General features: G+C 46.0%; 1 pseudogene; it reads right to left on the bottom strand.

Moving 5' to 3' along the window:
* Positions 1–11,647: 11,647 nt before the first annotated feature.
* LOC108538651 (histidine-rich glycoprotein-like) overlaps positions 11,648–13,490 on the bottom strand; it is a 9,187-nt pseudogene continuing 7,344 nt past the window's right edge.

The following is a 13,490-nucleotide window of genomic DNA, read 5'->3' as shown; positions in this document are numbered from 1 at the left end:
TCCAAAACAGCCCTCAAAAAAAAAAAAAAAAAAAAAAGGCAAACAGATAATTGATTTCCAATTTGTCTTACCAGTTCAGGCTTCCAGCAGGAATTGAAACCCGGAATCTTTGTTTTGAAGACAGTAAAGTGGGGCTGCCGGCTGCCTATATCTATGGCTGCTTCTAAGAATATGATGTGAATTTTATCTAGTTCCTTGTGCAAAATAAATCCTTTTTTTTTGTAGCAAAAGGGGTTGAGGCTGAAGGAACACATGAGATAGTCAACAAACAAATTATTAAAACTATATCATGAACATGCTTGTGCAAACTTGGGATAATAGGTCATATCTACCCACCTGTGGCCAGGTCTTGGCACATTGGTTTTTGTTTTATCGAAGGGCTGCTCACAGTAGCCTTGTTTCTGTCAAGAAAGATGAGCAGAAACTCAAACATATCTCTGAGTAGCTCACAACAAGAATACCCTTTGGAGGGCCTAGAGTATTGTGCAATCTTTGACCTCTGAAATATACAGAAGATTTATAGTTTCTGCAAGTATGGATCCAAAATGGTGGTCATTTTTTGTTTTGGGGTTTTGAGTGAAGAAAGGATAATTTATTTAAAAATAATAATGAAACTAGTGGCTATCCTTCTGAGACAAAAGAAATATCATATACTAAAATTCCAATTGGATTAAAAATTTAAATATAAACCTAAATCAATAAAAATATTCTGAGAAACTTTAGCAGACTGAATGCTCACCCCAGATGTTAAAGATAGAAATATCTGAATGTGTAAATATTACAATCTTCTTTTTTTCTTTATTTCTTCCAAAAAAGAAAAAAGGGATACATGTGCAGAACGTGCAGGTTTGTTACATACATATGTGTGTGCCATGGTGGTTTGCTGCACCGATTGATCCATTTTCTAATTTCCCTCCCCTCACCCTCCACCAGTTTTGGAGTCTTTTTTGAAAATCTATAGGAAGGGGGCCAGGCACAGTGGCTCATGCCTGTAATTCCAACACTTTGGGAGGCCAAGGCAGGAGGATTACTGAAGCCCAGGTGCCTGAGACCAACCTGGGCAACATAGTGAGACCTCATCTGTGATAAAAATCTTTAAAAAATTAGCTGGGCATGGTGGTTCACACCTGTGGTCCCAACTACTGTGCAGAGTGAGGGGGCTGAGGCAGAAGGATTGCTTGAGCCCAGGAGTTCAAGGCTGCAGTGAGCTATGGTCGTGTCACTGCACTCCAGCGTGGGCAACAGAGGAAGACTGTCAAGAAAAGAAAAGAAAGAGAAGAGAAGAGAAGAGAAAAGAAAATCTTGAACATGACTTACTTTCCTGGTAGATCATAGCCACTTTGAGAGCACCCATTCTTGTAAAATCTTTTGTTCCAGTGCAGTTCACTTTGTTTCATTAAGGAAGTTTACAAGGAAGTAAGTTTTTAAAAATCTAATAAATACAAAGGGAGACAAAAAAATAAAAAAGAAAAGAAAATCTATGATACATTTGTTTTTCATTCTCTTCAACGATGATTGCTATTTCAGTGAAGGAGTAAAATGCTCAATTGAATTAAGTACCCTTTAGAACTGGAATTTAAAAAAGAGGAGAATACCATTTATTGGATGCGTGGATACAAGAGAAAAGATAGAAATGTGATTGGTTGCCTAGCTTCTTCTGTGACCAAAGTAGAAGATTCTTGAGATCTCTGCTGGTTGTTGAGATAAATGTGGATTGCTGATAGCTTCTCAACCCCACCATGGTCCTGTTGGTCCCCGTATGTCTTGTTTTGAGCACAGCTGGGGGAGTAGAACTGAGTTTTAGGGTATCAACCTAATAGGATAGATATAGCAGCCATCACAGCAGCCCCAGGCTGCCACCAGAATCTGTAGCAAAATACAACCTCTCATTTGCCCGTGTCCCAAGGCTACTGCATGGGAGCGGGTAGGGCTAAGGGAAGGAGGGGCTTGGTTCATGCAAGGGCATGATTATTTGTTACTGGGTTGTTTCTCTCTTGGAGTTCATGAAGAGGAAAGGAGATTTCACTGCTGTTGACCTGGTTAAATTATCTTGTTTAGAGGAACCCATTTCGTGAATTAAAAATATCCTTCTGGTTAGGTGCTGTGGATCAGTTATGTTAGTCAGCTCAGGCTGCCCTAACAAAATACTATTGACTGGGTGGTTTAAACAACAGAGATTTATCTTCTCACTGTTTGGAGGCTGGGAAGTTCAATATCAAGGGGCCAGCTGATTCGATTCCTGGTTAGGGCTCTCTTCCTGGCCTGCAGACCGCCACCTTCTTGCTATGTCCTCACATGGCAGAAGGAGCGGGGAAGTGAGCTGTCTGGTGTATCTTCTTTTCATCCTATCATGGAAGCCCCACCCTCATTCATGACCTCATATAAACCATGTTATCTCCCAAAGGCCTCATTCCCAAATATTGTCACATTGGGGGTTAGGACTTCAACATATGAATTTTGGGTGGACACGATTCAGTCCCTAACACCAGCACGAAATTCTTTTTTTGGATGATATTGTAGTGACCCATGTTTGGGGCAATAAGGTCATAAATTCGAGCAAAAAGGGTAAGAAAAGACAGACATCAAGAAGGGCATCAGCAGGAGGACCTGACCCTTGAGGCTGGGGCTCTGTGAGCGGGGTTTGTTCTTCTGAGACTTATGCAAAGGAGTTTTGTGTCTCCTATCTGCCTGTTGAGATGCATTTTAAGATTGTTTCTTAGTTCACAGCTTAAATGAATCCTGTATTGGACTGTCCTACCCCATTTTGAGCATGAGGGCCATTCTTGATATGGTACCTAATATACAAGAGAGGTGTCCAGAAAACCTTAGTGAAAGGAAAATGGGAGTTTTGAACCTAAAGACTGAAAAGAAGGGAGGTTCTGCTGAAGGAGAACATGGACGTGAGGTTCCCAAATGGTTTGGGGAGAAAAATAGTTAAGTACAGTTTGGTTAACTGTGAAATCTCTAGCTACACATATGCCAAGAAGTCACTGAAGCTGATAGAATCACACACTCTTGAAAGGTGTGGGTCATTTATTTTAACCCTGTAGTCACAGCGGGAATCCTTATGATAAAGCCATACCCTGATGCTTACCCAGGCCTTGCTGGGTATATTTCTAGGGACATACAACTGTTTAGTTTAGTTGTAATGTTTTCTGCTTTTAGACAGTCCCAGCTCTTGGAAAATTGTCTGCCACTCTTCAAAATCTGCCTCTGTGACAATTCTGCCTTGTCCATGGACCTGTCATCAGGCCATCTGCATCTGGCCTCGTTTCCTTCGGCTTGTCTAACTCTAGCTCTGAAGGTTCTCTGCCTCCCACTGTCTTCTCCAGCATTCACTGTCAGGATCACCTGCTCATCAGCTCGGCCTGATAATGTGAAGGGGAGATCTCTATTTGCCTGTTGCAGCTATCTGTGGGCTTAATGAAGTGCCTTGAACACCACTGCTCTTTGCACAATAAAAATACTGGCTGAATGACTGAGTGGAAGATTCTGTGTGGGCCAGAGGGCCAAGATTTAGTGCCTTCTTCCAGTCCTGAAAGAGGCAGAACTGTGGAATTGTTCACCCTCACCATGTTGATGCACAGACCCAAAGGGCTCTAGGGAAATTATGGAACAGTGTAATCAATATTCATATGTCCATTGTAATTTTAACCTTGCAAAGACATCTTGGACATGATCTCATGAGGCATGGATATATGTGGTGCATAATTTACAGATGGAGAGGAATCAGACTGTTACCCAGTTTCATGGACTAGCAAGTGAGGAGCCTGGATGTGGTCTCAGCTCTCCTGCCTGAGTTCTTATCCACAGGGTTGTGTCAAACCTTACACGGTAATTGTATAGGAATTATCTCATTTGCTTGAAACCACTGTCCGCTGAAGTGTGCTCAGTTGATAAATGTAGAAACTGTGTCCGAAGGAAGGCCAAGATCACAAGGGAGGAGGAACTGGTAGAACTGAGATTTTAAGCCAGTCTTCCAAGTCCCTGGCACAGGACTTTTTTGAAGCAGACTTTCAATTTAAAAGGAGTTAATTCTGTTCTCTTCTGGAGGGGAGATGAGGATTCTGAAGGAAACAGAGAACCATTATTGGTTAAAGGCAAACATTACTCTTTTAATATACAACTCCCAACTTTTATTCTGTCATCTGCTCATATCCACGTCTGGTCTCTGGATCTAGTAATAGACAAATATAATTTTGCGATGTGTAATGAACTGACTCCTCAATGTCCATTCGACAAATGCTTCCTGCCAGGAAGTGGATTGGAAAAGATGTAGGATCTATCTGATACAATATATGTCATCAGGAGATGGTTATTAGAATCCCCTTTCTGTATTCCAAGTCCCCCTTTAAAATAAAAGGCAGAAGAAAATAGCTTGACTGATGCAGCCTTTCTGAACAAAGGAATGGTATGGCCTAATACTACATCGAGTTGAAATTCTCGATTGTGATAATAAGAAATACGTATTTGGTCTTCACCTGTTTCCTAACAAACAGCTCCAAAAACCCTTGGAATCTCTAGAGTGATAAGAGTGTCTTTTGTGTATTAATGAGATGACTTGTGGCTGGGCCCCTAGACAGCTTCAAGAAGGGGCTGGGCCATGTTCTGTGCAAGATTAGAGGGTTGAAGCTTTCAGCCCCACTCCCTGACCTCTGACAAGGAGAGAGGAGCTAGCGATCAAGCTAGTGGCCAATGATTTAATCTCTCGTGCCTTCACAGTGGAACCTACATAAAAAACCCTAAATGCTGGGATTTAGGGAACTTCCTGGTTGGTGAACACATGGAAGTACTGGCAAGGTGAAGTGCCTGGAGAGGGCATGGAGGCTCCACCCTCCCCACCACACAATCGCCTGCCCTGTGCATGTCTTCATTTGGTTGTTCCTGCATTGTATTCTTTAGCCTACATTGGGAATAGTAAGTGGTTCTGGGAGCTGATATAGCAAATTATCGAACCTGAGAAGGGGAGTTGTAGGAATCCCCAATTTATATTCAGTTGGTGAGAAGTGTAGGAGGCCTAGAAGTGTGATTGGCATCTGAAGTGGGGCAGTCGTGTTGGATTGAGCCCATAACCTGTGGGGATCCGTGCCAACTCCAGGTAGTTAGTATCAGAATTGAATCAAATTGTAGGAGATGCAGTTGGTGTCCGGAGAGGTGGAGAATTGGTTAGTGTGAGCAAAAAGCATGCCCACTGACAAAGCCCCTGCTCAGCTAAGCTCTGTACCACCAGACGTCATGACTGCCTCTTCCATCCTGGAAAGTGGCAGAGACCCTGGCACCCCACCAGGTACCTCCTTCTTCTCCCCATTCTTCTCTTCTTTGGTAGTCGCATCCCCGGGACATCACCGTCACCCAGAAATAACAGCAGGGCAGCCTGGGGATGAAAGTGCCCATCCTTGAGGCCCCACCGGTGGTTACCAGGATCTGTCTGTCCTCTCAGAAGGCTTCCCTAGGTCACTCTAGGTCTTCTCCTGAGGATGAGCACCCACTTCCTGGTGCCACCCAGAGCTTCCTAGGTCTTCTGACTTGATACCACAGCTGTAACTTGTGCTTTCTTGGGCCATGCTCTGTGTTGGATGCAATAGGCCATGTGGCTGTGTGTCTGAGATCCTGAGTTGGAGATCTCTGTGGTATCCTGACTTACTAGGTCTAACCAGCCTCCCTTCTCACCTGTTCTCCACACATGGCTGGCCACTTTTCCTCCAGACTCCAGAGTGAGGTTCACCTCATGGGAAAACAGGAAGATCATCTATGTGTCATTCATAAGATCAAACCAGATGATCATAACAAAGCTCCTAGGTCAAAATTCCTCCTCTCCTGGAAGTTCTTTGGATGTATTCCCTCTTGGGATAGCCCAGGAGCTAGGAGGAACCATCCCACAAGAACAGAGCCCAAAGCGACTGTAGATGCTGACTGTCCAGTCTCAATAGGAGCTGCAAATAGCCCCAGTCCCTCTGTGCTGGCTTCTTCGCACTCTCACTCTTCTGTCTCTGAAGGGCTGGGATCTGCCTGATTCTTCACGGGTGTTGGTTGTGACCTCAGGGTTTTTCTTTGCTCTAGTGGTCTTTTTTGCTTTAGTGACAGAGAAGTAATCAGAATTGGGAAATGTAGGATTGAAGGAACGCAGTCTCCTATCCTCTCTCCCACAATACACAGAACCTTGACAGCAGTTGGGCAGCCTGTCCAGGCTAGCAGTGGGCACAGATATGCAAATCCAGCACTGATCTTCCCTTAGTGGACTAACCTGTGATCTTGCCCTGCATCTGCTCTGTGCTGGGCCCTGTTCTGGGTGGTGCATGTACACGGCGATGAATCATGCACCCTCCTTCCCCAGACTCTGTCCCAGGGTTTCTTCCCACCAGCTGTCAGTCTGCTCATCTTCATTTATATCCTTCCTGGAATCCAATGTCACGATCCCCCCACAAAGCACTGGATACCACTCAGGTACTTACATGTACCCCTGTAGCCACCTGCCTCCACCACCCCATTCCCCAAAAATAAAGACAACAACAAAACCGGAATCCTGAACCTTACATTTTCCTGGGGAGGCCGCAGCCTTGGGCCTTGTGAACAGCACACCCCCTCTGTCCTCTCTGCGTGTTCTTCTTGAGGGCCTGGTGCTCTTCTGTGCAGAGGTATCACTGGGACCGTGGCAGTGGGATAGACAGCATTTGTAATCATTGTTCTTGCCACGCCCAGGTTATGGCCAGATCAGATCCTCCCCCTCCCACTCCACAGCACAGGTCCTTTCCTGACCTTGCTCCAGCCAACCACTTCCCTCTGAAATCCCTTTGCTCCTTTCGCAGTAACAGTGAGGCATCCCTTCAGGGTCCTGAAGAGGGCACAGAGGACTCCCTAGCTCCCTTTGAGCCTGTCCTGTCTCCAAGGCCCGAAGCCATTCCAGGATGGGCTGTAGTAGGGGAGTGGGCTGGGAGATAGTCTGAAGCGGCTGGATTAGGGGTTCTTACAGACAGGCCCACCTTCCTCTCGTGATTGTCTGTTCTTCCCTTGGACCTCCTGGGCAGGTCCCTGTCTCTGCCTCCTTTCTGGCTGTTTTTCCAGGCTCCCAGTTGTTGTCCCCACTTATCCAGCAGTTTCTGCAGGTCTCTACTTCTTCGCATGTAATCCTCATTAGGGGACACTGGCCTGCCAGCTCTCTCCATTTTGGTGCTGAGGGAGGGCTTTTGTTCCTCCAGTGCTTCCTCAAAGATCCTCTGGTGGCTGAAGCCCTCTCTCAGGACCTCCTGGTGGGGAGCACCTCGCAGGAAGCTGAGCAGCTGAAGTAACTCTCAGCTGAAGTAGCTCTCTGAAGCAACCAGCCATTCTGTGGTCGCTGCCTAGGGCTGCTCCTCCTTTTCCTCCAGGACAAGCTCAGGTATGTCAGCCTAAATGGCCCAGTTGAACTGACCATGATCCTCGTGCAGGTTTTTCTCCATGGAGAATTGATGCTGCTGTCTCCTGAAAGCTCAGCTGCAAAGATTAAGGGTCTACTGTCAATAGGTAAAAATGCAGCATCTGTTTCCCATTCAACTGCTGGTCCCTGGAGGGTGTGGACTTGGATGAAATAGTGCACCTGCACCAGGCCTTTACCTGCATCTCTGGGGCACAGGGGGAAGGGCAGTGTCTTGCCCATCAGGTCAGCTGAATTTGATGTAGAAGATTTCTCGCCTCTTCTTGAATTTTCTGGGACCTGATGCTTAGATTAGAGGTTGGCAAATTATGGCCAGTGGGCCGCATCTGCCCTGCCTCCTGTTTTTGTATGGCCCATGAGCTGAGAATAATTTTTACATTTTTAAATGGATGGAAAAAAACACGAAAAGAATATTCCATGACATGTGGAAATTATCTGAAATTCAAATCTCAATGCTCATGCATTGAAACACAACCACACCCACTCATTTACAGACCGTGTCTACAGTTGCTTTTGTACCACAACTGCAGCACTGAGTAGTTGCCACAGAGACCTTATGGCCTTCAAAGCCTGAAATATTTACTCTTTGATCCTTCCCAGAAAAAGTTTGCCAACCTGTGGCTTAGATGGTGCAGGTGGAGGTGGATCTTCTGCTTGGGCTGAGGCCTCTAAGAAACACAACAGTGTTGCCATGAACAGAGAGCTTGTCCTCCTCTATAACCAGAAGGTGTGGTCTCACCATCACAGCTCAGCCTCCTGTCCTAGGAAATCCTACAGCCTCTTTCTTCTCCAGAAGCTCATGCTCCCCTATCTCCAAGTATTGGAGTCCCAAGCATAAATTAAGACATCGAGGAGCATCCCATTTGGTTTATAGTACCAAATAGCGTAAAAATAATACCTTAACTGCTTTGGAAAGAAAACAGATTTTAATGCCTTGTGTGTAAACATTTTACTGTTTTGCATATATTTTATATTTGTAGAGTAATTCATGGTTTAAAATTTAACACAAAATGTTTTTTGGTGAATGATGAATGAATATATTCATCAAGGAATATATTCAACAAGGAAACTACTTTGTTTCATAAAACCTCTTAAAGGGGATTTTAGATCTGTGGAAGGATATGTGAGTTCCTTAATCAATTTGTTGTGTAAACAGTGGGTATGCCCACATTTTTTTTCCTTTTTAGAAAAGACACTTTATTTTATTTTATTTATTTTTATTTTTTTTGAGACAGAGTCTTGCTCTGTTGCCCAGGCTGGAGTGCAGTGGTGCTATCTAGGCTCACTGCAACCTCCGCCTCCCAGGTTCAAGTGATTCTCCTGGCTTAGCCTCCTGAGTAGCTGGGTCTACAGGTGCGCACCACCATGCCTGGCTAATTTTTGCATTTTTAGTAGAGATGGGGTTTTGCCATGTTGGCCAGGCTGGTCTCGAACTCCTGGCCTCAAGTGATCCACCCACCCACTGCCTAGGCCTCCCAAAGTGCTGGAATTACAGGCGTGAGCCACCGTGCCCAGCCTAGAAAAGGCATTTTATAGAAATAATTATATTTAAAGCATGAGATACCATTTTGTTATTGGGGGGGCAAAGGGAAAGCCTCCTCTTCATTTTCTGAAGGTTTGCTGAAAAATAAACTCACAAAAGGCAGATTACTTGGAGAAAATTGGTATAAATTTTATTAATGTGTACATGGGAGCCTTCAGAATGACCCAAAGATACAGGGGAAACTGCCCATTTTTATTCTTAGGTCCAACAAAGTATGGACAGCCATGTAGTCATAGGACTGGACAAAAAGGGCATAATCCAATGCCAATAGGCTGAGTGGGGAAACCCAGCAAGGCCTATCTGTTTAGATTCTTCTTGGCCTTGCTAAACGTGCATTCCTTCCTTCTGAGTATGAGCCAGGACCCTCTCTGGAATGGGGGTCTCATGACCTGCAGTCAAACAAGGTAGGGCAGATAGTTTTTATGGACAGTTTTACACAGAAAGGCAGAGGGAAAGTTAGAGTGATGTCTTTAAGTTTTATGGCTGGCTTTGGGGAAAAAGGCTTCTGACTTCCATGCCCTGCCTTGGGGCAGAGGGATTCTAGTGTCTGTGTCTAGCCTCAGGGGAGAATGACACTAAGAGACAGGAAGGCAAGAGAAGATCAGAGAAATAAATTTTTCTTCTGAAGATGCTTCTGAGGCCTTCATTTTGGGATATTGTTGACTGAGTCCCAACATTTATGATTTTACAAGATTTCCTGAACAGGAAGTGCTCCTTTTTCTCCAGTTCACAGTGTCACACTGGGCATCTATGGACTTGAGAATAACAGAATTGCCTTTGCTGCATAGATTTTCTTATGCACGTTTGCTTCATTGCTGTTTATCTTCACGTAGAGCCAAACAGTAGCATGTGGCTACATCTAGAAACTTGAAGCCAGAAGCAAAGTCCAGAGTGACAAAGCCAGAGAAGAGAGACCTTGGAAAGAAAGCATTTGTGTGAAGGTGTGAGTGTGAGCTCATCTGTGCTTTTTGTTGGGGAGGCAAAGCGTTGGTAGGACTCAGAGATGCTCAGAGGGGTCAAACGAGTGTGGACAGAGAGCAAGGGATGGAGGGAGAGATCAAGAGAAAATCAGCAACTGAGTGGAGGAAGAGTGGGGACAGATAGACCGGGAGAGGGAGCGGGAGCAGAGGAGAGGCAGGAATGGGGAGTGGAAGAGAGAGGGAAAAGGAGAGGGGATGTGCGGGAGCAGGATAATAGATTGAAAGAAGGATAAAGCAAGGAGCTCGGGTTAAGATAGGTAAGAAGTGGTACTTTCATGGAAGTTTTTCCTGAATTTCACCTAGGTCCTGGGCACAGGGTGGGTAGGAGATGGATACAACAGGGGGGCTGTTTGAGGTCACCTTCTCCTTTTATGTTTTCCAACTCCTGCTCCTGAGAGGCAGCACCTAGATCCTTACCTGCGGGTAAACCACTGGGATGTCTGGATTCACTCTCCCCTCCTGCCCATTGTCACCTGTACTACTCTCCACGCTCACTGAAGTCCAGTTTCCAGGGAGTCCCCCAGTCCCTCAGTGTCTGCAGATACAGCCAACAACCAGCACTGCCAAAGGGCCACCTGGCCACACACCTCCTGCCCTCGTCCTTTATTCAGCCAGGACACCCCATCACCTCCTCCATAGGTGCCAGCTCTGCCCGAGGTTCTCTTTCCTTCTTGGGGTGACGAAGGCTGGTGGTGTGGAGTACCCTTCCCTTTAGTTTTGGTTCTCACTTTTGAAGAACCCTGAGCCTCCAGGATTGCGGGCATAGTAACTGCCTCCTGAGAAGAGCTGTTATTGGGGCAGTCCCTGCTTCAGAAGCAGCAAGGTCTGTTGCTGCTGAGCAGAGGCTGCCCCGGCCTTTGAACTGGCTTCCTTTCATCCTGGGCCCCAGTCCTCCCTTTTCCACCCCTTCCCATAGAACAATTTGCCTCCCAGTCCAAACAGCTGAGCCCCCCGTGCACATTGCTGACTCCACAGCCCCCTTGCATTCCTCTGGCTCAGAGGCCAGGTTCCCTCCCTCCCTCTGTCCACAGGAGCAGGCAGTACTAAGGTTATGCTGTCCAAGGCCATTATCGGCTTAGAAGTGGGAGGTGTGTGGGCTTCAGAGACAGCTTTGGAATGGCCGTGGATCACTTGGCACTGATTTTGCACCTGAATAACTGAGAACCTTGTATGTGCCTCTTAGGGCAGCACTCAGAGCAAAATTTATCCATTCATTGACTCATTTATTCATCCATGTACAAAATATGTGTTGATGGTAAAAGGAATTTGAGGAAATATGGGCAAAAAAAGGGAAAAAAAATGTGTTGAATGGCTAGTGCGTCCCAGCTACAATGCCATGCACATGTGCAATTGTGAGCAGACTGTCTTCAGCTAACTGCGCAGGAAGCCTCTACTTCCTACAGCCCAAGTCATCCCCTCCTTCATCCTTCCCCCTCCCTGCACAGCTCCCCTCATTATTCAGCTTTTCCCTCCCACCTTTACTTACAGACTCAGGGATGAGCCCCTTCGTCTTGGATTGATGCTTCATTAGCCTGGGTGGGGCAGCTGTAGGTGAAGTCTCAACATCTTACGAGGTCTGGACTCTGATCTTGCTGAGTTTCAGGATGCTGGCAGGTAAAGCAGCTGGGATCTGAGCAGTTACCAAGGCTTCCAGGAACGCAGTTCTGTGGGGCCCACTCAATCTCAAACAAGGTGACAAGGAAAGCATGGCCATCACTGAAGGGTGTGGTGATTCCATACGACAAATGAATAGACACTGCTTCCTGACCTCGGGGAGGTCCTCCTACCTGGGGAAACAGAAACACACACTCAGCAAGTGAGGGATTGTAACCGTGTTATGTTGCCTCACCACATCCATCCAGGTGTCCCCATCATGGTGCCACCTCCATAGGGTTTGAGTTAAATGTACAGGACAGGTTGCTGTCCACTGTCTAAAGTAGGCAGTGATACTCCCAAGACACCCACATCCTCCAGATGATTAGCCGTCTGGTATACTGGTGGGGGTCTGTGTTTTCTTCATGACTGGTGTGGGCCCTGGCACCAGGAAGGATGGTAGCTGCTTTCATTGTGGCTGGACGACAATCAGTACACGTGGAGAAGGGGCTCATGTCCCTGGTTTTGTGGACAGTCTTCATTTGTGCCTGGGATTTTAACGTCTCTGCATGCTATCCGGTTTAGTATTTGTCCCACTCTCTTTCAAAGGTGTGGGTTTTGTGTGATAATTCAGAAGGCCAGGGTATCTGTGAGCCCAGCGGGCAGGACTCAAGCTTGACTCACCTTGTCTGTTACTTCCTGGTTAAACAGTGTTTAGAATCCACCAACTTATTGCCTCCTCCAGAGACTTCTGCATCCATCCCACTGATTGTCTCTCCTGGTTTGTGCTGTTTGGTGCCTCTGGTTCCCAGAGCTCTCTGGATTTACCTGCTGTGTCACTTTTCACACAGCTTGTCCCTGGCTGTTTGCTGGTCCTTCTTCTCCCATCTTGATGGGCTCCATCTTTCCTTTCTGTGTAGTCAGGGCCTTGTACTGTGCTGTGGAATAACCTCAGTCTACCCTTTGTAGAGAGAAGTGGGCCTTCACTCCTCATTGCTCCCAGCATCAAGAAGTCACGAGGTTGCGAAGGGAGCCACAGGAGGAACTGCACACTCGGCAGGCCACTGTTAACCTCTTGCCCCGACTTCAGAGCCTGTGGTAGTGTCTCCCCCACCTTGAATAACTCATCTTTTAATATTTTCTTTGCCAGAGTCTCACCCTCTCCACCTCTCTTACCCTGTCTTTGTCTCCTCTCCTCTTGTGTGGCCTCATCTCCTCGGTTTTTACTCTTTCTTGAATATTTCAGATTGTTTACCATGCACATTTACTACTGTACTAATCAGAAAACCCTGAATATCATCACACCCAGGACATGGTGATAATGATGCTTCTTTCACAGTGTTGCTGTGCAGATTTATGAGCCTGCTCAGGGCCTGCCACCTCTCTGGAACTCAGTAGTTATTTCAGCCTCGAATTCTACCTTTTCCCCATTTCATCACCCTTGTCCCATCCCTGTAGGGAAGTTTGCTCAGCTGGAGGTGGCTACACCATTTCACAACTGCTGGCTTCTCTTCCACTCCCCCAGCTCTGTGTTCCCAGTTCCCACGCAGCCTGCCCACAGAACCCAGCATTTCACTTACCTTCGATTACATCACTTGCATTGCTTCCTGATCATAAGAGTGTTGTATTCTAAGTTTTTAAAACACAGAGATAATGGAAGATGATAAGTGGGCAGTAATAATCCTATGTAGTCTTACCACTCAGAATTAGCTTTGTTCCTTTTTTGAAATTATTTACCTACACACACACACACACACACACACACACACACACACACACAGTCTCTTTCTCTGTCTGGACGTACATATATTAGAGGTGTGTTGAGCTAATTCAGTTTTCCTTAATGCTGAATGGCCGAGCATCTATGTTTGGCTGTGATTGAGGCTGATGCTGAATCATTGAATGAAAATATGACATTCTAACAAAAATAAGTATTGTTCTTTTTTTTTTTTTTTTTTTTTTT

This window comes from Rhinopithecus bieti, unplaced genomic scaffold, assembly GCF_001698545.2.
Source record: "Rhinopithecus bieti isolate Rb0 unplaced genomic scaffold, ASM169854v2 scaffold_15087, whole genome shotgun sequence".
Lineage (NCBI taxonomy): Eukaryota > Metazoa > Chordata > Mammalia > Primates > Cercopithecidae > Rhinopithecus > Rhinopithecus bieti.
The sequence above is the reverse complement of the archived record's forward strand: the minus strand, read 5'-3'. Positions and strand labels throughout refer to the sequence as shown.